Below are 22173 nucleotides of genomic sequence, written 5' to 3' on the forward strand. Positions count from 1 at the left end.
ACTGAAAACCTGAATTTGCCCTTTTTCCAGTTTAAAGCCATTGCCCCTTGTCCTGTCATTACATGCCCTTGTAAAAATCCCTCTCCAGCTTTCTTGTAGGGCCCCTTTAGATACTGGAAAGTGCTATGAAGTATCCCTGGAGCCTTGTCATCTCTTGGCTGAAAAACCCTAATCTCTCACCTGTTCTCATAGGAGAGATGCTCCAGCCCTCTCATCACTTTTGTGGCCTCCTCTGGACTCGCTCTAACATCTCCATGTCTTTCCTGTGCTGGGACCCCAGAGCTGGATGCAGCACTGCAGGTGGGGTCTCAGCAGAGCAGAGGGGCAGAATCCCCTCTCTGGCCCTGCTGCTCACGCTGCTTTGGATTCAGCCAAATGGTTGGCGTTCTGCGCTGCAAATGCACACTGCCTGATCACGTCCAACTTTTCATCCACTGACACCCCCAAGTCCTTCTGGGCAGGGCTGCTCTGATCTGTCCATCCCCCAGCCTGTGTTGATACTAGGGTTGCTCTGACCCAGGTGCAGGAGCCTTTTCACTTTTTGGTCAGAAGATTAGCTATGTTTCTAGCTGTGTGTATTTGCATAGAGGCCAGAAACCAGTGGCTTTCATGTGTCTGATTTTGGCTAATCTGTATACCATACAGTACTTGTGAACACTGTCCCTCGAGAGGTTGCCCTTTGAAGTGCAAAATGTTCTGATTAAAAAAAAAAAAAAAAAAACAAGAAAAAAAGAGTTCTTGAAATTGGTTGAAATTACAACACTGCTGTCATGTCAGCAGGGTCAGGTAGACCTGGCTTTACTTTCTGCCCTTGTTAGCTTGTGGGATAGTCCCTCCTGCAGTGCAGTCACCTCCACATCAATGTAGTTATTGCCACATTTAGCTGGTCAGATGGACCCTACCACTGCTTACCTTGCCAGCAACCAGTGGCCTAGGGTTTCTGCCCATTCACAAGTTTGAATGCTTTTCTGGAGGCCTCTTCTGTATGAAATAATATGTTCTTGAAATAATGCAATCTTGAAGATTCCCAGCATAAGTGAGAATGTTCATAAATCCAAATAATTTTTCTAGATATATTACTCTTTAATAATAAATTGTGGTAGATAGGGGACTGCATTATTTATACCTGCCATGTCTTATTTCCAGGCAGAAATACCAACATATGTATTTGATTTCTTTAGAGAAAAGAAGATACCTTCCCAGCCGTGATACACAACTCCTTCAGAGAGAAGGAGAGAGAACTTTTTTTGAGCTTTCATCATTGTCATTCCATTGTATGTTAGTTACAGGTGTTAGTTTTGGCATGATTTCATTGGCTGAGCACTTGCCATGTCACCAGGGCTTGATTTGATTTTTGTCTTGCCTTTCTAGCATGACTTTTGCTGTTCCACAAAAAAACCCTGAAGCATATCACACAACCCAAAAAAGCAATTAAAATTTTTGTCCTTTTTCCCTTCCCTGAAAAATTAGTTTAGTTCGACTGTTGCGATACGGAGCAACGCAGAGTCCCCAGGCAAGTGCAAAGAGCCCCTTTATTGCAAAAACCTGGTGTTTTTAAGCAGTGAGTGGGTTATCAGTTACATAGTTTTAAGGCATAACAAACATAATTCAACCAACCACCATACTCCATGATGTGAGCATGCGACGGTTATATAACATGTTTTTCTACCCCTAATTCAGCAGTGTCTCTTTCCCACAGTCCTTTTCTACTTAGCCAAAGTAACAGGCTTGAGCCATGATTTTACAAAGGCAACAAGGCCTTCATTTTATAAGGTTTAACCTATATGCAACAGTTTAACATCCCTTACAGTATAGAGAAATAAAAACAAACCTTGATCAGTAGTTGACTGATTTAAACATCTGGATACTTAGTTGTCACTACATTAGTTTAAAAAATAGATACTATAATGCTTTACTAGCTGATGTAACCAATTTCAGATGTTAAAAAAAGAAAATCATGCCTTAGCAATATAGACATTATTTTCCAAAAAATATAGTTTGAAAATAGGGTAAAAATACAAAATGAAGTAAAAATGCTGGAAATATAAAGCAAGGTCTAATTTTAGTTCATGTTGTGATTTTTCAGTCTGAGTGTGCAATGGCTTTTACCTAATGAGAAAAGGAGTAAATAATCAGTTCTTTCTAGCAATTAACTGATTTGCCTGCAGGATGATAATTAAAATGAGTCATGCATGTAAAAGGAAACTGAATCTTTCCCTTGACTCATTTTTCTTCTATTAATTTACTTTCAGAATGGTGTGCTTTAAAATTCTGCCAGAAATTGATATACAAGTGTACTCAGTCATAAAAGGGCTGGGTGCAGCTTCAGAGCAACTCCATGTTTTAAAACCATGCAGAGCTGAAAAATTTGCCACCTGATTCATGTTACCTGATCTTAGAGCCCACAATGTTTGTAGAGTCAGTAGAGAGAACCAGAGATCTCCAAGGGAGGGATGAGTCTTGCAGGATTAGCCCGTGGACAGTGTTGCTGCTCATCTCCTGCCTACTTCTGGCGTGGTGCTGCCTGGGCATCTCTACCAACATGAGTCCTCTCCTGAGGATATGTAGGTAGAAGAACTGTGCCTGCCCTATAGTCTCATAGCATACTGGTTAAAGAGGTAGTACCATAGCCTCCCTTTGCCTGTCAGCTGGGGTGCTTCCACTGAAAATGGATGACCTGTGTTCCCATCTCTCTGCAGGCTGGGGAACCTGCCAGGTGCTGTGTCCTCACCACCAGGTCACAGAATTGTCAGGAGAGGAGTTGGAGGATTTTCCCATCCCATTCCCATTGCTGAAGCTGACCTGCTCATTTTGAGAGTAAGAGAGCCAGGAGGAAGGCGAAAATGCTTGAAAGAAGCTGATTTTGTGAGATTTTGCTTTTTAGGCTGGTGCCTTCAGTTAGGAGTTGGGATTTACCATTTCTGATCCCTGTGCTTAGGAGCATGACTGGTTCTAGGTAACTTCTTAAAAGCATGAAAAATATATGAAACTTCAGAGAGTCTGGGGAATGTGAAACATGACAGCCATCTCATGTTTAATCAGAACTTTTTTTTTTACTTGCATCTGGTGATGAGGGCTGGTGTTAGGTTTCTGACACAGAAAAGACCTGACTGCTGAGCTGGCAGTGCTGTGGGGCAGGCAGGCAGGCTGGCTGCTGCACCATTGTCTCATTAGACATGTATTTCAGAAACCAACTTCCTCCCAGTTCTACAGCGTGAGCAACTTGATGTTAACTTTGCACACTGAATTATCAGCTGTGTTAGAAATTCCATGCACAGTATCACCGGAAAAAGGGAGTTAAGTGTTATTTGCTAGTATATTTTGGAAGTATGTCATGTGATGCATCCCTTGTTTATCACTATGATACATTCTTCATATTTAAGGTTTGATTATCTCCAGGGAGCTGAAAACCAATGGCTCCAGTAAAAAGCAATGGAAGATGTACTGCTTGCTATACCTGACTGCTTTTTATCATAGATCAAAGGGAAAAAATCTTGGTTTTTTTTAACGTGCTGGGATTAAAGGTAAAATTCAGCTATTCTCTAGCATATCTTTTGCTTTTGGTGCTTGCTTAAAAATCTTTACTTGGAGCTGTGCTAGTATATGTTACTCTTTCCAAAGAGACTTGCAGAAATGATTTTTTTTAAAAGTTTTGCTTTCTAGAATTGGTATTCCTCTCTTGAAGAAATATAAGAAAAGCCTTGGCTTTTTGCTTGTTGAGGAAATGAGATTTGTACAGAAGTGGAGTTCAGATGTTTGACCAGGTGATTTCTTTCAGATATTTTTTTTGTTAGGTATGATTGAAAAGACTTTAATTGAGAAAATTAGTTAAAATTAGTCTCTCGGATCATGAAGAATCAGAAATAGAATTCAGACCACCAGGTTCCCAGTTATAATTAATGTAAATCTTAAAATAACTTGCTTCTGTGTGAACTTGCTATTGGCATACATATCGTATGTATTTCCAGATCAAAAGAAATGAGCTGCAAATAGGGTTTTTTTTAAGTAACTGGATTATACTTTGTGAGCACTGTAAATGTTAATGTTTAAACACATGGAATCAAAGGGTTAACTTCTCTTAAGTGATCACTCAGACTGGTTAAATATTTTGCCAATTAAGAAGCAGCAGATTTTATCTGACCAACTAGAGTGGGTGGGATTGTTAGAGCTTAATCATTTATAAGCTACATTTGATGTAAGGGGCTAATTTTTACTGACCGAACTCTTGGGTTTAACAGATTTTTTTCTGAAGTACAGTGGGATCTAATTTTATTTCATGTTGTTGTCAGAGAAGTGTTGTGGGTTTTTTGTTTGTTTTCTGCTTTGCAAAACATTGAAAATACTCTAAGTTACCAATGCAGGTAACTAAACATCCATGGAGTTTTGCTTATTAGAGATACAGATGACAGATGCACAGACACAAATACATATGTCTTGGAAGTGCATTCATTTGACTTAAAGCCAGCTCTTTTGTGAATGGGTTTAAAATTTGGACTATCTTCAAGACTGTTTCAAATTTCTCCTGTAGTTACTGAAAACTCAACTTCACTGTATGCAATAGGCAAATGGTATACTGGCCACATGAGGATTAATTAAAAGTATGGGCCTGTCAGGTTTTTCTGCAACACCTGTAAAAGGAGTTGGACATGTAGAGGAAAGCTAGGAAGAAGAGTCAGGTTAAATTTATTTTCTTTTTTTTTTTTTTTTTAATTTTATTTTGTAAGGACGCTGGTTGTATCTAGAAAGGAAAGGAAAAAGAAACGTTTTTCTGTGACGGTAAGTCCTGCTTGGTTGGGTAGGAGCAAAGAAGTGGGCTACACTAAAGACATACAGAATGGCCTTTTCTTTGTCTTTTCCCATTCATTTGGGGTATTGACCAAATAAAAGGAACATAAGAATGCCTTCTGACTTAGTGAACTAAAACATCCCATCATTTCCTAAAGGACCCAGTGTGGGCAGATTTCAGGAAGTTTGATGTAGTCAACAAAGGGCCAATGACCTGTTCTTTGATAAGCTGTGGCCGGTATGGCATGTACACTGCTGGATGGAATGCTTTAATATGCCTGTTTTTCTGTGCATACATTTTTGTTACTCCTAGAATTGCACGAATCTTTATGTCTTTAGCTCATCTGTTAGAAGTACTATTCTATCTCTTATTACCAGCTTGCACTAAATTTGTGATAACTAGGTGCTGTTCTTGAAAGCTTGGAAAATCTCAAAGGGTAACGGGTTTTGTTGATTCAGGTTGTTTGGGTTTTCTTCTGACATCTCCACCATCATAAGAGATGAGCTTGCCAATTCTCTTGCTACTAAAGACACATGCAAATGAAATCTTATCTGAAAGAAGACTTCCTTATCTAGATTGGAACAGGAGGTTCCTCCTCTGTCACAATTTACTCTGTTACTACTTAGAAAGATAAAGGTTGTTTTTCAGTAGTGTCCAGCTCATGATGTTTTTTGTCAGGAGACAATTTAGTTTCAGTGGGTATTCATCCTTGCAAGTAGTGAAGCTTGAGTATCAAGTTTATCCTGACGTCATTTTAACACTCTCTTTTATGTAGGAGTATTCAGATGGTATATAATTTTTCAGACAACAGATAGTATTTTTTATTTGCTTTTTTGGTCAGCTGACCATTGAAAACCTTTTCTGATTTTCAAAACAGTGGTGCGTAGACAAATTTTTTTAAGGTTACTGTCTCTCTAGATTTAAAAATCAGAGGAAGGATGTGTTGTATCTCTTGTCACACTTCAAGTGATCAGATATATGTGCTCAGATATGGTCAGATAAATTTGTTTGTTAACTGATGGATAAGTTTAGGCCATTTAAATTCCTGTTGTTTATTTAAGTTTTTAGTTCTAAACCTCTGTTTATAATACGTACAGCATTCTAGGAGATGTCAGTTAAAATAAACCAGCAAGCTAATAACATTTTTAGGTAGGTCTCTCCTAAATCTGAAAGAGTTTATCTTCTGCCATGACTGCAGAAAGCTGTAACATGAGCAATTACCAAGGTGAGTGCTTGTGCAGTACTGCAGTCCAAATAGAAAGCAGAGATGTCTGGAGTAATCAGAAAAAAATAATGTGTGGGCCTAACTCCTGTCAAATGACATTTAAAAAATATTACAGATGAGGCAAATTAGAGATGTTCTAAAATCCCAGGGATGGGCAACCTTTCCAATGGTATTCAAGGAGGGCAGTACGGGGGGGTGACCTAGTGTCTTGGTTCCCCAAAATTGAGGGAGGGCATAGCCTGGCTCTGCTTCTGACCAGCCCTGCTCTCCCCCTCTCCCAGACTAACTCAAGAGAAAAAGAACTCAGGTTTAGGGTGGTCTGTCATGTTGATGTAAAGGAGGGAAGGAGATGGGACTGACTGGCCAGGTATAGGGCAGAGTGAAGGGAGGGGAGGAGGGGAAGCCCTCTCTCATGTTCCTTTTTGGTTGGCAAAAAACTTCAGACTAGCCTGAAGCTGCAGCCATGGGGTTACAGGCAGGTCTCCTTCTACGAGATGCTTTCATTTTGTGTGCAAAAGGAGATACTCATCATTTGAATTAAAAGAGGTCAGTGGATACAGGAGACTATAAGACATATGAGAGTTTTAGGAACAGATCTCAGGCTTGGCTGCCTCTAAGGGTATGACATGACCGATACCACGAAACTGGTGTTGTTCTGCTTCAGATCAAAGCTTTGCAGTCTTCTCCCATCTTATTTCTAATTCCAGATAATTGGGGACAAGCACAGCAGGACACTGTCTGTCTGACACATCTAAATAAACTCTTACTGCAGAGATTGCTGTTCAAAGCATTCCGCCTTTTCCCTCCCCAGTGGTTGTGTTTCACAGATGGAAGGAAGCCATTTTGTTTTCACAACTTCTGTTATTGCTGTTTGATTCTCCCCTGGGTATCTCTTTTTCCAGGATTACAGTAGCAGTAATGTTAGTTTTGGAAAGAGGAAAATAAACTGGTCTGTTCCTGGAAATCGAAATAGTGCTTTATGCAAAGAGGAGAGACATGGTGCTGTGGCCCTTGTACATAGTACTCTGGACTGAGGAGTGACTGGCAGACGTGGCAATGGCCATGCTAAGATGAATGTTTCCAGGTACAAGGCAGTGCCCTAGAAAAACATAAATGGAAGAACACAGTTGTCAGCAGTGAGGAGTTAAGTGCTATCACAGAAACAAAGCCTACTTGTCCTGACATCTATAAAAATACTTGCTGTCTTGCAGAGGCAGACTGGTTGAGGTTGAGTTACTGGTCTGGTTGCTCTAGATGTCTCCTTTCTGGGTCCTCATCTCCTGTTGGGTTCATGCACTTCTGCAGCTGTAGGCTCTAAAGAGCAATTTCTGTTTGAAGGAATTTTCTGAGGCAAAGGGCATTCAAGGGTCTGCTTCATTTACAAGCTGCTCACTGAGGTGTCACACTGCCCCTGCCTGCAGGAATACCAGGAATGTGCTGGTGGGATCATCTGTACTTGCTGTGAAAGCTGCAGTTATGCCTGACTTGCAGAGCAGTCCCCGTTTCACTGGAATCAGTTTCCCATTGCTTTGTGAACTGTCCATGCATTTTTTGTGTTTACGTGAAGGAAGATGGACCAGTGCTTGTGTGACGGTGCTGGCAGGCAGAGCAGCTCTCACAGCTGGGAGAAAGTACATAGCAGAGTCCTGCCAATGAGTTTGTGATCAGTCTCTTTGCATCTGGAAACTCCTAGTAATAATCCCATTCTGCCAGCCAGTACGTGAGGATACAGTGGGAACTGTTGGGGTTGTTTTCATTTTCTTTTTTGTCATTTAAGTCTGCATTTTTAAAAACTTTCAGTGATTGTCTGTGATGGAACAAAAGATAGAACTGGGGGAGGGCCCCTGACACTGTTTTTAAACTTTTCTGTCTGGAGAACTCCTTGCTCTTGGGTTTATTTAACAAAACACAGAGGCTTTGCAAATGCACCTTGGCAGAGAGAGTTTCCTGGTCAATAGCAGGCTTCCATCTGGCTTTGTGCAGATTTAAAAGGAGTGTTTTGATGATGTAGTCTGTTGGTGAGCTAGGCTCCAGAAAGATGTCAACAAGTGTTGTACTGGTGTATGTAAAGTCCAGCAGTTACATACCATGTTAAACCTGTGAAGTATAACCTTAATGGCTTTTTATGAGACTTTGGGGCAAAAGTATGATGGTATTGTATTGATGATATTAACACATGCAGGAGAAGTATTCTCTGCAAGGATCCCAGCATTAAATGGTTCCTTAAGGCACAAATTTTTTTCCAGCCCTGCAATTTATAGATTGTGACTTAATTTCTCCCAACACTATGTTAAAATGTCTTGCTGTATCATGAGGCTTACTGAATCTCCGGTGTGAGATTTTGTTTGAATTTAAGAACTTTCCTAGGAAAAAGAATTGTTTCTTTTTCATGAAACTATTCCCTATAACTCTCATGGCCATTCACTGTCTTGTATTAATTTGAAGATTGTTCCTCTTTCATTGTATTTCCTTAGGAATTTTCAACCCTGAACAGTTGTACAACTCAAGTAAGGATCTAGTTGTCTGTCATAGTTAAGTCATAGTTAAGTATCGTGTGCTTTTATTTTTCAGTCTTGGTCCTTATTACTGCAGATGTTACAGGTATATCTAAAATATCTGAGGGAGCACAGTAGAGCAAGAAAAGCAGAGGGGAGATGGATGCTCATTTACAGTGTGCTGTATGTCCAGGCTGGAACACTCTGCTCTGCTCTGCTCTGCTTTGCTTCCTGGAGAAGCAGACTCTTCCTGACTCTGGTCTGTTTCCTGGAGGCACAGGTCCCATTCTAATCAATCTGTGGACCTTGGTGGAAGTAAAAAAGGAAAGCTCCAATGTTTACCAGAATATTTACTTTGTTTTCTTTACAGAATAACTGTGCATTGACTAAGTCAGTTTAATTAACCTTGCTAAGAAATGGAAACTGACATTCTAGAGTTTGAATTTTTTAGTACATAGAACATAGCCTATTTTGTAGAATGAGAAATTAGTTGATGCATGCTTAACATAATCTGTTGTTTAGGAAACCACCTCTTAATGGAAACTACAGGGGTTATGTACTATAACACAGCTTGACACAAAGTGGGCATGTACAAGGAAAAGGACAACCATAGTAACAGATTTGGATACAAGTGAAAAGCAGGTATTTTAGATTTAGTTTTCCTTTGTGGCAGGTTTAACTGTTGTTCTGTTCCCTAATGGTGAGGAATTCAATTTGATGTTACCTTTTAACTTTTCAGCTGCACTCTTACTCCTGCCTAATTTGTGCTGTTCATTGCCTCAAGCTGTTCCAAGCTTCAATACAGATAAGAAAGCAAACAACCCCTGCCATCCAAAAACTAAACTAAAACAAAGCCCGTCTAAAAGAGTTTTTATTGCAATTTTTTCCCTACTGTGGCATACATAATCTGTCTTGATATTTGAGAGATCTTTATTCAAGTTTTAAATACTGCTTCTACCCAACAAACTTTAAAGGAGTAAGAGTTGGAGCTTAACTGCCTTTGCCAGTTGGGTGGGACTGAAGTGCATCTTTGTGGAAAGTTACAAGAAAAGGAATTTGCATTGTAGTTTCAAAAAGCATATTGATTTTACTAAGGAGAACTGTACATCCAGTGCCTGTAAAATTTCCAGAAATATCTGAGAGACACAGCTAAATTTTTGAAGTGAAACCTTGGAATTTGGATGTTGTATAAAGCGTACCTTCTATCAATCATATGCATATACATCCTTTGTAGCTTCATCTTTGGAGTATTTTATTCTTGTTCCTTCCCAAGCTTTTTTATTTTTCTTTCCTTTCCTGACTGTTACCTTTTTCTGTCTGTGAGGTCCTTAAAGAAGAAATACAGATGATACTGTTCTTGAACAAAAAACAGTGAGCTAGTACGGTGTAACATGTCAGCCTTCATCTTGTCAAATTACATAATATTTGAGGATCTTTTGCTTCATTTTGGGTTTGCTTAATTTTAAATTCCAGCATGGACTTCTGAAGGTACACCAAAGTGTAGGTTTTCAGCGTGCCCTCAGTTACTAGAAGTCAAACATTTCAGAAGCTCATTCTCAATGAAGCAAACTTCACAGTAGGATACCGACACTATCCTGTTGTTTAAAATGACTCATTTGTTTGCTTCTGGAAAATGTGGGAACTGTGAAGCAGCCAGTCTTGCAAATTTTCTGTAATCAAAACCCAGTGAGACTCATCAGGAAAAACTTCCACCATATACTACTGAAACAAAAGTTTATCAGATGGGCCTAGTGAGATTATTTTTAGATGTGTAAATTGGTTGAATGTTACCAGTTACACTTTTTCTTAATTGAACTGCAACCAATGCTTTGTCAATTTTTTTCTGCATAGCCACTCAAAGATTAAATTAGAGTGTTTTACAAGTAATTCTTTTTTTGTCTGTAACTTTTGTTTTCAAGATCTATAGATATGAAATGAATTATTTTAAAAAATCAAAGTGGATTTTTTTTTCAACAGTTGAGAAGAAAATGCAGAATGCTGTTAAACATTCATGGAGAAGATAATTGAAGGCTGTTAAGCAAAGCTCTAGAAAAATCATTCTACAATACAAGAAGAGTCTTTATGTCAAACTTTATGGATAACCTACTTTTAAAATAAGCCCCAAGAGTAGAAAAATTGCAGATTAAAGAATATGCTTCTGTGTCTTAGGTTCTGTTGCTTCTGAAGTGTGATTTTCCCAAAGCTCTGCAGAGGTTACAAGTAGTAAAGTGACAGTGTCTTGGTTGCTATGAAAAAAATGAGGAATTTGAAAATACAGAAACAAGAAAGAAGCATTTGATCATGGTGTTACACAGGAACATCTGTCTGGAGTTTCAAAGGCAGCTAGCTATCAGCTATGGCAGATTTTCTGTCTGGCTGTGTAAGGATTGTGTGAGCTTGTTGTGTCTATACTGAAGCTGCTATTGTTCTCCTGCTGTGAAATGACAGATGGACATGTCTGTCCTGGGAGATCTGAGACTTTTGGCTGACTCGTAGTTTCTGAATCCATGCATAATAGAGCTTGCCATAGTCCTTCAAGAGGGAAGAAAAACAAAAATAGAAAAAAAATCCAAATGAAACATATGGTGCCAGGCTGTATTGTGAAATAATGGAAAGTAAATTCCTTTCTTCTTTTTGAAGGCAGGTAAGTTGTTTTTCCTGAATGGGAGCCATCAGCTTTTGCTTTATTTTTGTAGAGATGTAACATATCTGATGCATATATATGTATATATTTTTCTTTGCCTCAGATAAAACAAGTTATGGTGGTTTTCTGGTGTAGTCACATAAACAACCAGTACAAACACATGGAATCCTGAAAAGAACAGTGATGAAGGAGGCTAAATTGGTTGAGATGTGCAGAAGGCATGGTGTCCAATTCAGGAATATATGTTTTGTTTTCTAATGACATGAATTAACATGTCATTAGAAACATGTTAATTAGTTTTCCAATTACATGAGTGTATCTTAATATGTAGCATAAGTGTATGTTAATTGGGTAATAAATATGTTTTATGGTTCTGAATATGGTTTATCTGACAAAATCTTACTAAAAATGTTAATCTCTATTCAGCTCAGGTAAATGTGTTTTTGTCTTGAAATAAATGATCCTAGAATTAGAAAAAGGAGATGGAATAACCCCTGGTTTTTGGACATCTGTTGGGAAAATACAACAGAATTAATTTGGGTCACTGTTACGATGTAAAACTAGATGCTGATGCTTCCCCTTCAGTTTGCCATTGTTTAATACAAACACGGGCATTTTTGCTTCGCTGATGTTTGCTCTGCAAGTTTGTGAATTGTTAAGGTCTGCTAAGACAATCTGATAGCCAAGTTATGCACCACTGTAATTGTTTAAACTGGGAGCTGTAAACCATCCTTCTAGACTGAAGGATCTGTGTAAACGAAGGGCTTGTTTAAGTCCTGTACAAAGAAATACATAATGAAGAATTATGTATCATAGAAGGGGAGAACATGGAATGTGCTGTGGATCGGCATAATTTTTCTTTTCCGGAATGTTTTGTTGTCATGTGAATAGAAAGTGCATATTTTTAAAACAGTAGAAAGACAACAACTTAGTTAAATATTTGGCTTGCCTTTCCTCATGCTGTACTTCAGGCAGATACGTTACAGCTCATCTCTCTGTTACCTTTAGTTCCTTACTGGATGGGCCAGGATGAGGCAGTGTGATGTGTATCTCTTCCATGAACACACAACAGTCTATCAGTGGAAGTGTGTTGCTCCTGATCAAAGGATCACTCAGAACCAGCCAGTCAGTACCTCTTTCTTTTTCTTATACTAGTAGGAGACTGTGCAATCCAATTTCTTCAACTGCCATGTTCTGTGAAAAGTGATTTCTTTCTGCTAATACGTAACTTTAAAAATCAAAAACAATAGTTCAACTCAGTGCACTGTAACTGAAGTACAGTGCAGATACTATAACCTTGATCCTGTTCGGTAAAATTTTGATCCACATCCCAATGGAAGGATTTCTGCTTACCTAAATTGATGTCTGCCAGTGTGAATTGAGAATCCTTGTCAGCTGTGTTTCTGGATGATTCATATGTCATGTTAAAGACATAGTTGATTTCAGCCAACTCCTTGCTGAATGGTAAGGTATAATAGCTACCACTGACCAAAAAAAAAATCAAAGTACAAATTTAGGAAATTAAATGTGGACAACATGGACATTTGTCAGGAATAAGGATTAAGAAACTATCTGAACCAGTCCTCCTTCATCCATGTATGTTATTGTGTTTTTCTCTAGCATGTTAGTATTTGTTTCAGTTCTATATGTCTTTTGGATAAGTCTTAACGGTTCTCGTGATATGCTGTCGGATGAGATACCTCACTGTATTGGCAACACGCAAAAGATGTAGGGCCTTGTACCTGCTCTGGTCCCATGTATGCATTAAACACAGCAAACTGAAATTGTGCAGAAACTCTGCACAAGTGATACCATAGGCCCAAAGCTTATCAAACGAAAAGAACAAACATAGATATTTTATTGGTGAATGCGATACTGGTGAAAGGAGGCACTCTACTACTATACTTCTTGGGCTACAAGGAGGTTTGAAGCTACAATATGTGTGTTAACTCAGCATCTGTAGTGTAAGTAAGCACTGCTGGAGAATGGAACCAGAGGGCATAAACGCTAGAAATTGTATGTGTTAACTGGGGAACTAGTTTTTTATTGGTGTCTCTTGCTCTTGGTTTTCTTTTTCTTTAAAAAACTTCCTTCTCTTTAATTTTTCTTCTATTAAAAAAAAAAGAGGGGAAGAGAGAGAAAGCACCTTTTTGATATGCCTAGGTTAGTGTGACCTTTTATAATTAAATTATTTAAATTAGTGCACATGTGATAGGGTGGTTTCTGGCAGTACCATTAGGTCACTTTAACTGATCAGTGTTAAACAGCATGCATTAATGGAATCATGTCTTTGTTGTGTGCTAAATCCAGTGTGTAGCCTACCTTCTAGGTAACTTGACATTTTGATTTACTTCAAGGCAGGTACAGAAAGAAAGATTGCCTTCTTGCTATTCCTGCTGCAATCCCTGTGTCTGTCAGAATGGCTTGTGTCTTTCCTGTCACTGGCAGGGAGAGCTGCCTCCCAGTTTCATGGAGAATTTCTTACCTACAGGCCTGTTCAGGCAATCACATTTGGGAAAACCTGACAGGAAAGTGACTGTGCTGACTGCAATTGAGAGCCAACAGGGGATTTCCATTGGTACAATACCCTCCTACTGTGGCAGTAAGGAATACCTTGGACCAGAACAGTGGAGACACCAGCTTCCTGCACTTTCCCAGCAGTGTAGCTGAAGGCAATACCTGAGTAGATCTTCACTTACAAAACCTGCCCAAAGGGGTTTAGTAAGTTTTTCACAACGGTTTTTTTAGACTTCTAAACTTTAAACTTTTAAACAGACTTTTGAAGCTAAGCACTAAGGTTAGTGGTTTAGACTACTTTTTTACTATCTTCATTTAAAGAAAAAAACCCAAACAACCAACTACAAACATGTACTGCCTGAGGGGCTATCAGTGCTTCAAACTAGTGTGGTTTTGGTTGGTTTTTGTTTGGTGGGGATTTTTTTTTTTAATCTAGATGGTCAGGAATCACTCTTACCAAGGTCCGCTTCTCATCGTTTTTCTCTCTCTCCTATTTAAGGTCTTGCATGATCAACTTATGTTTTTCTTTCACTGATTTTAATAGCTTACTGTGCTCAGATAAGAACTGGAAGATTGCTAAAATGAAAACTCAACATTATAATTTACCTCTTTGTCAGCTACTCTGGTCCAAATATTCAGAGATTCTTTGAAAGAACAGGAGAGTCTTCAGAAGACTGGGTAAGGGCAAATGTAAACCTGTGCTCCCTACTTCTTCCTTTTTTAAAAAAGATATATATACTTTGAAGGTGCTGGGGAACATGAAGGGAATTGTAAGCCAGTCAATAAAACCTGAAGGAAGAAAGAAATTGCAACTTGGTCAGTGAAATCTTAATCCTTGCACATTTTTTTAAACAAGTTATTAAACAATTGCTTTTTAAGCACATCTGGAATAATAAAATTGATAAGCAACCAGTATAGATTTATCAAGAGCCAACTGTGCCAGGCAATTTTTATTTCCTTCCTTGGTAGTATAGCTAGCCTAGCAGATAGAAGATGAGTGTTAGATAGAGGAGGTATCTTGACTTTTTTTTTGTGCAGTGACTGTGTGTGATATTCTTGACTATCTCATACATCACTCATAGAAAATAGTGGGGAACTCCACATGAAACCATTGTAAAATGAACATGCAAGTGATGCAAGTGGTTGAGAAAAGGTCTACAAGTGTCATTAATGGTTTACTGATGACTGAGAAGGCATTTCAGATGGGTCCAGTATATCTTCTGGTTTTGTTCTGTATTTTTATTAGGTAATTTGCTAGTAGAACACAGAGAATGCAGTAAATGATTATCAAGCTATGGTCTGCAGACCCTGTGAATCCACTTGTTGCTTATAAGAAGTCGTGACATGTAAGTAACAAAAGCAAGCCTATTATCAGTTGGCCCACATTCACTACACAATGTCTTATGCCTCAACTGGAAAATTTAAATGGATCTCACATGGGAAAAAGGATGGTTGAAAAGCAGTTGCTTTGACAATTTGGAGAGACAGTCCAAACGCAATGAGGTGAGCACATGTTTTGCCTACTTGTGGGAAGAGGAATAAAAACTTCAAGTAGTCTAGCCAGTGAGAACCTGGAGTTTACAGCTGAAGGACAAGTATGCATGTTTATACATCTGAGATACATAAATAAGGAAAGCTGCATGTAAAGGGACATAGCTGTTATTTTCTGTTTAGCACTGATGAGGTCTCAGGTAGAGTACTGCACACAGCAGCTGTAATAAAGTGCTGCCTAATACCCAGTGTCTACTATGTGATTTATCCCTTTACCTATTCTCAATAACTCATTTCATTTTGTTTATTAGAAGGGACAGGTTCTCACATGCAACATAACTGGAGATAGGGCGTCTCAGTGGCAGTAGGCATCTGAGTCATGCTAGTTTTCCAGGCTGAAGTGTTGTTGTCATTTCTGATGACTATTGAGCATAGCAGTGAATAGAACCTGGGCAGCAAACTGTCCAAAACAACAAAATCCTATTTCTTTATGAAAAGGTGACGACAAAATTAAATCTAGATCAGTGTATAGTCTTCCCCATGGAAAAGATACCAGATTTAGTATCAGCCTCATCTTTAGAAAAAGTTTTGAAAAATTCCTCTGTACTTAATTCTTCTTGCTTTACCTCTCATACAATAATAAATAAACCCCTGAAACACTCCCAAATCTACCCCATTGCCGTGTAACTGGACTTGATTGGCCAGTTTACCAATATTCAGATACATCTGAAGGGACTGTTGGTCCTCATGGAAGTTGAGTAGTTAACCAGATTAAAAGCACCATTTAATACACGAAGGGAACAGAAGTCTTGGCCTAAATGACTTCTTTCTCCTTATACTGGGATTTGTGTACTGTGCTGGGGCATTCCTCGGATACAAGGTCCACCTGTCAAGTCTTAATTGCCACTGAATTTAAAAAGCTTCCTAAAAGTGAACCAAAATTTAACCTCTTTGTTGAATACAGCCTTGGCTTTTAAAAATGGTTGTACCTAATTCATTTTCCTGTTTGAGAGTTGGCTCTGGATCATGGCTTGTTTCCCAGTAGCAAATAAAATCACATGTATGAGAGAAGCAAAATAATTTCTCTTATTTGCGATTTTTGTTTCTCACAATAATTATACATAACTCTGTCTAAATCTGTTGTGTCTTACATTATATAATGCTGTTCACAGAAATAGTGATTAATGCTGTTTGTAAACTGGGAGAGAATTAAGAGTCTAATGTCTGCATACATTTTGTGCCTGTTGGTTTGTCAGCCATCATCTGGTATTTGGCGTATTTTCCTTAATTTCATGAGAACAGACAGCTAGGCATGTTCCAGTCAGGCCAAGTGTCCATTTAGTTTCATACTCTTTCTAAAGGCAGCTAGTAAATATGCTTAGGGAGAAAAATGTAAGAAATGCATGAAGTATATGTAGTAATTCTTTCCCATGGTTAGGTCCCTTAATTAGTGGTTTAGGAGCTTCCTAGCTCTAAAAAGGTTGAACCCAAGCATTTGTATTTTAAATAACCAGCAGTGGGTCTGTAATTCAAGAATTTAGTTATTTTTTGTGCATTATGTGTGTCCAGTGTCTTGCTGCAATGATTCCATAATTCAGGTGAACATTGTGAAGAAAAAGCATTTCCTAATTTGTTACAGATCTATCATTTTAGTAACCTGCCCACTAGATTTTGTTGTGAGAAATGGATCCTTGTTGACTTTTCCACATATCAGTCATTCTGTCAACCTCATGTACACTTCTGCTTGGTGATTTTTCTTTGCTGAAGACTTCCAGTCACTTTGGGCTTGGAAGGTTTGCCAGTCTTTTGACGGAAGAGTCAATCTCACAACACTGTGTAAGCGCCACCATCCAGTTGGTGGCTGAAGTGCCAAATTTTTTTACTTTGTTAACAGTAAAACTGAGTGAAGATTTCTTTAATTAACTGAGATTCTATGAATTATGTGTTAGATGACATATATAAATTAAGGAGGAATGAGATTGTAGATCTGAAAATGATGATAATTTCCACAAGTAGTATAATGCTGAAGTTTCTCCATTTGTGTGTTGTACATACTCACTAATGGTGGCTACGGTTATTTGATGAAAGTTATTTCCACAGGCATTTTTTGGTGCCAAAAGCACTTGTAATAACTGTGTTTTTATGGTTTCTCCCTTTTTTTTTTTATGTAAAAATTTGAGAATAATGAAGGCAATCTTATTATAGCATCTTACTTTGTTTGAAAGGCATGTTGACAAGCAGCTGGCAAGGCGGAGATACAAATTCAGTTAGATAAATTTCATTTAAATAGGAACAAAATTACTCTAGAATTAAAGAAACCCCAAACACTTGCTTTTCATTCCAAAGAAAATAGTCCATTTTCCTGATCAGGAACTGGATCTGAACTGTGACCAGTCTGTTGAGCCTGTAAAAGGATTCTCTCCAGGTGTCCTGGCTGTCCAGCTGTGCCTCTTTTTTTGCCCATTGGCCAGCATATGGGCCTGTCTGTGGTTTATCAAATGCCCTGTTACCCGCTGTTCAGCTGTGCCACACCTTTATGGCCTTGCGCGAAGGAGTGAATGTATTTGGCATGCAGTGGTGGGAAGGGCACTCCGGGTGTATGTTGTGGCAGGTTTGGTTCATGCATTAGCCCTGCGCAGTGCAGAGGGTTATGGAACAAGGAGCAGTGGGAAGGGCTGGACACGCAGCTCTGCTGAGTGTGAGTGTGTTGAGCATGAGGCGTTAGGTGCTGGGGGAAGGTTCAGCAGAAAGACTGTTGGGACATGGGGGCAAAGTGTCTGAGTCCCCTTTAGTTTTTCACTTCTGTCTTAGGAGGAAATGGCATAATTCTGTGGTATTAGGGGGTAAGGAGCATGCATAGCACAGAGACCATCCTGCCCGTGTAATTTGTGCAGTCCTGATGCAAGGCATTGTCCTGGGTTTCTGGGCTGGGATCTGTAGGTGCTTCTTTCTCTGTGTAATTTTTTTGTTCAGTTGATTGATTTCAGCCATGAACAGAAAGACAGAGTTCTCAAAGTTTGATCAACTGTGAAGCACAAGTCTGACAACACTAAGCTTCATTAGTAGCAGAGCTCTTGGATCTGCTTGCTTTAATTAGTTTTCCATAGCTGAGGAATTCTTTGCCGTTTAAGGGTTTATTTCAGATGCAAGTTTTCCATTAGCAGACAAACACTATAAATTTTAACTAAAATAATTCAGACTTGACTCCTCTAAAACTTGGTAAAATATCTTGCTTTGTTTTGTATGATTTCTTCACACATTGTATTAGGAGCCTTAGTGGTGAAAAGGATTGGATGGATGACTCATCCATCCCTGCTAGGTTGCATGAAAGATATGTGTATTGTGCAGCTTGCAACTCCAGGCTAGAAGTTACAAGTTTGCGCTGATGCTGTGATGGTCTATAATGTGCAAACCTGGAGCTGCACGCCTTGAAGAACTTTGGGGAAAGACTGCCAGAGAGCAGAATAGGCCAGGTTGGCAGGCAAAAGATGGGACAAATATGTGGCCTGCTGTGAAAAACTAAACTTAAAGCCAAGGGAAAATGTTTTGTGGGTCTTTTCCTCTACACATTTATCAATGTTGTTTTGAGTTACAGAAGTCAAAAACAAATGACGAGTTTTGGCAGGTATGCTAATGCTTTTTAGCCTAGTGATCATAAATGATGAGCTAAAATGTGGGGTTTTTTTAGTAAACAGCTTGTATTATTATCTAGTAATTCACACTGTGTTCAAGTTAAGAGTATTACTATCAATTGACTCTTCTCTGTTTTAAGTAAAATGTTCCTTTTCTTTGGAAACAGAGAATTTTGACTGACAAGGTCTATAAGCCATTAATGTAGTATATTATTTAAGTTTTCTTTGTGTTTCAAAATTAACTTGTTCTCCAGTAGCCAGTAATAGCTTAAAGTTACTCACACATAAGCAGGAGCAGTTGAATTAAAGCAGTGTTTAGCACTTTAAAAAATTTACTTATCATACATAACATTTTTGTTGTTGCTTTAGAAGTTGGGTTATTTTTTGTGTAGCCAAGTGATTTTGTATTATAATTTTCTACTTGCTTTGCTGTTGATAAATACCAGTCAAAGAGCAGTGGTTTGGGTGGGGGGATCTCTGTAGCCTTCTTTCTAGGCATTGTTCCAAAGTACACAGCTAAAATACTTCATAGGTTTTGTTTAGGGCAGGGCCTTTAATGGAAAGATCACTGCTGAGTCTTTTGATTCAATTTTGCAAATACTTGCTGCTTGTTCTTTCCTTCAAACTCAACATGACATTTCAGCAGTGGAGTTGGCTGTTAAAAATACTTAACTTGTCCTGCATACTGTGCTTTAAAGAGGATCAGAGAGCCTGTCAATTTTTTTCTGAACATGTGATGCTTGTGGAGAAGTCTGGTAGTGAGAGAAAGAGGAGAGTACATGAGAACTAATTGTGTAGAAGGCTCAAGGTATCATCTTAATGCAATAAATGTGAAGTGGAGAACTTCCTTTGGATGGTTTGGGTAAGGTTGTACCCTGATCTGCTCCTCAATGCCCATGACTGAAATTTATGATGCATGGTAGATGCCTTTAGGCAGAGAATGAGCAGTCAGCTTTTCATTAATTTGTAACAGAGAGATTGGTGGGAACGTTGTTCCATGCTGTGGAGAGCTTGCAGTGAATTCCTTCAATGTTAAGCAAGCTAAAAATAATTCTCTAGAAAATGTATGCTTTAGCTAAGCCCTTTATTTTCTGAACATACATTTGATTAGGGATTATAACTATGTAATGAAAGTGAGAAGAGCAACACATATCCTCCCTCTCTTTATTGTAATCTTGAAATTATTAAGCTTTTGAATACACTTAAGTAAAGATTTAAAATTGATCAGTAGTGTTTGTATAGCATTGGGGAATTTGTCTATGTGCAATCTAAAGATTATGTTAGAAAACTTATGGTTTTATAAGCTCTTTGTATATTTGTAACTATTTTTACATCCCCTTTCTGTATATTGATTCTACGAGGAGACTTGGGTGGAAGAGCTGGCCCATCTGTCTGCAAGTAGGTGACTTGCTGAATCCAGTGGCTCCCAGTGGCCAGAGTGAAGGAAGAATTGCACCCTGGATAAAACCAGTTTTCTTTGCTGCTGTTTGGAGACATAAAGTTTCCAGAAATTTTAGTTTCCACAGGAAAGCGAACAAAGATAAGAGCCATTGGTACAGCCCTTTAAAAACTGTGGTAGAATGGGTCATGGAGGGTGAATTGCCAGAGTGGAGAGAGAGAGAAGAGCTGTTGGAAGGAGCAGAGATGCTGTAGCTGAGGGGCAAAACACTGCTGGAGGAGGCTGGTTGCAAGCAGAATGAAAGCTTTGAAAAAGCAAGCACTGCTTGCATGGGAGGCATCTTGGCTATACATTAATTTCTTGATCTGGTCACTAGGTATATTCAGGTATGGGAGAGCCACAGGCAGCATATGTGTATAGTCTATAATATTTCTGTGAAAATAGAATGTGTTTGTATTGTTTTTAAAGTAAATTTTTAAAATATAAATCTGTATGTCTCTTCCTTGCCTCAGGGAACAAAGATGTTAAAAGCTGGAGGAAATTGCATAGGTGTGTTTCAGCCTCTGCATCTCCTTGAGGAGTAAATGGTCCATGGCAAGGATGCTGAGGGGAAGAAACCTGTTCCCCATGACGATCTCACACTTTACTGGCTTGGAAGAGAAGCCAGAACTGTACCCCTTTGCTGAAAAGAAATTACTGCATAATTGTTTTGCAAAGGAAAAGGGAACAAAAAGCATTACTATTAGGATGCTGTTCTGCTCCCCACCTGTGTGGTAAATAAATCATATGGGGAACTTGGCTGTGAAGGTGTGTTTCTGTCCTTGCTTCAAGGTGGTTCAAATTGTCCCACCTCTCCTGGCTGGAGGGGCTGGAGCTGGCTGGTTGTCAGCATGTGGCCACTCTCTCTGGTCCTGCAGAAGCTGTGCCAGTGCACAGCTGGGAACTCAGCCCTCTTATGTGGTGGGGAAAGATATCATTACCAGCACTGAAGGAGAACAGAGTGGAGATCTCCTCTCTGTTGCAGAGACAGTTCTTATGGCCTTAAACACTGAACAGTGGCAAAGCTCTCTGTGGGTCTCATCTTGATTTAAACATTTGCTTTTTGTATTTGTATGGGGGGGAATGTGAGACAGGAAATTGCTGCAAGCTGACCTAGTATCACAAATTTAACCTGGTATGTGTGTCCATGAAAGGATATGCATTAGCTTACTGTTCTTAAACCATTTTTACTTTGCTAGCCTAGTTTCCCAGGGTGAAGTATACTTTTGAAATCATTGTGGTAGCTGGTTGTGATTGGTTTTTGTGGCTGCAGTATAGTTTGTGGCTTCATTTAGGAAGAAAGAAGATGAAAATAATTGGTGTGAAGGTAAACTGCATAACATATAAAATGAACTCTATGCACATCAGAACATCTCAGCTAGATAGATTTTCATGGTGTTAGGTATGTGAATAGAGTTGCTGTCACTCACGTGGCTGAGAGTCTGGCAAACAGAAATCCTTAACTTTTTTTGTGTAATACCCAGAAATAACAAAAATGCATTTATCAGAAAAACCCTTCCTTAAAATTCAAGCAGGAAACAAATGGAAATCCTATTAACATTGTGTTGAGCCAGGAAAACACTCTTAATTTACAGATATTGTTTTGACTGAATACAGGAATTTATTTCTTTTGTAAAAGGCAGTAGAAGTACTTAATTTAAAAACTGTTCACGACAATGTAAGCATATTACTTACCCGAAACACTTCAACGAAGGAAGTGTGTGCGTCCTGCTTTCCTAGGAATTAATGTTTTAGTAGTAGTAATTTACACAACCTGTACAATAAGCAATATAAACTGTAAAGGACTAAAGGGGTTTATTTGCTCTTCCTCATGAGGAATGTCTTTCATCTCTTTACTGCACACAGCCTCATTGCAAAAGAGGTGTATTTTTCTGTATGAAAAAACACTAGTAGCAATTTCATGTTTTCTTACTCTCAGGCAGTA

The 22173-nt window shown here is 38.8% G+C and overlaps 1 protein-coding gene across 4 annotated transcripts in view; it reads left to right on the top strand.

Moving 5' to 3' along the window:
* The window catches only part of LHFPL2 (LHFPL tetraspan subfamily member 2), a 117859-nt gene that overhangs the window by 20077 nt on the left and 75609 nt on the right, over positions 1-22173 (top strand). The window contains exon 1 of one of the 4 annotated variants that reach the window (XM_069001854.1): positions 14995-15013. The exons of the other annotated variants lie outside the window; for them this stretch is intronic. The gene's annotated coding sequence lies outside the window, so the exon portion shown is untranslated. Of the gene's footprint in view, positions 1-14994; positions 15014-22173 lie in introns of those variants that run through there. 4 annotated transcript variants of the gene reach the window in all.

Source organism: Aphelocoma coerulescens (genome assembly GCF_041296385.1).
Source record: "Aphelocoma coerulescens isolate FSJ_1873_10779 chromosome Z unlocalized genomic scaffold, UR_Acoe_1.0 ChrZ, whole genome shotgun sequence".
NCBI classification, from domain to species: Eukaryota; Metazoa; Chordata; class Aves; order Passeriformes; family Corvidae; genus Aphelocoma; species Aphelocoma coerulescens.